Below are 1382 nucleotides of genomic sequence, written 5' to 3' on the forward strand. Positions count from 1 at the left end.
ATCATTTATTTATGCCAAAATGAATGAACTATTTCACTCTTGAAGGTATCCATTACTTTCAAGAAAATTCTACTTCTCTGTTTTGAAACATTTCTATACCAAATTAGGGAGTTCTGATAGCATAGTGCCTAAGGCACTTGACTGCTAATGAGAAGGCTAGTGGCTCAAACCCACTGGCCACTCCTCAGAAGGAAGATGGGGCAATCTACTTCTGTAGTGATACTGCCTCGGAAACCCGAGGAGGGGTCCTGTGAGTTGGAACCTACTCGAGGGCACATAATGACAACAACATACCAAATCAAGTTACAGCAATATCTTAGAAATACATCCTAAGCTATACATGTTTATGTTTTGTCTTCAGTGAATAGAATAAGATTTTATCCTATGCTACCTGTTGCCTAACACTGCTTCACTCTCCAACAGCTTTGTGAAAGCTCTGGTGGCATAGTGCCCAAGGCATTTGACCACTAACCAGAAAGTCGGAGGTTCAAATCCATCAGCCACTCCTCGGAAGGAAGGTTGGGCAATCTACTTCTGCCGTGATGCCTCCTCGGAAACCCAAGGAGGGGTGGCTATGAGTCAGACATGACTCTGGCGCAGGGTTTTTTTTTTTTTTTATCCTGAAAATCACTGGAGCAATGAGTGACTATTCCCTAGATCTAGCTAATGTATCATATAGACAGTAGATACTACAATGACACACACATACACACACATGCTTTCATATAATTCACTAAATCCTATCTGGCTCACTTTTACATTTAGTTATTTATTTTCAAAGAGATTCTTTAAAGTCTAGAAAATACACTGATATGAAAAATTGAATTTTTTTCTTTTTGTCACTTGATAAAGAGATGTAAAAGATATGAGGAATGAATTAAGATGGTCAACTAACTTAAAATATAAAATGTGATATGAGTTACAATTAACATGTCAGAAAAGAAACCATACATGGAGAGATACTTAATGTTCCTCCACATGCTTACCAGGATGTGTAAATATGTAACATGCAGTTAGAGACAAACACAAAATTAAAGGTAAAAAAAAAAAAAAAAAAAAAAATCATACATAAAAAACAAGATCCCAAACCTGAAAGAGATTGAACAAGAGACAAAGATTAAAAAACTGAAAACACTGGAAGATTAAGTTGGAGTCTAACACAATCAATAGTACAAAATCATTTTTATAAATCTAAAGGAAAATCAATATTTTTTTAAGAAAAGGAGAAGTGGTAGCATTGTATTTTATTTTTAAAACTTGTTTATTTGACACTGTAAAAGCCATCTTACTAAGTACCAACAATGAATAAATTGATATTTTAAAAAATAGGATAAAAATGTACATTTTGAGTTCACATTTGCTTTAATCACTTAAGAAAACAA

This window comes from Orycteropus afer, unplaced genomic scaffold, assembly GCF_000298275.1.
Source record: "Orycteropus afer afer isolate SDZICR_OR568_19922 unplaced genomic scaffold, OryAfe1.0 scaffold00555, whole genome shotgun sequence".
Lineage (NCBI taxonomy): Eukaryota > Metazoa > Chordata > Mammalia > Tubulidentata > Orycteropodidae > Orycteropus > Orycteropus afer.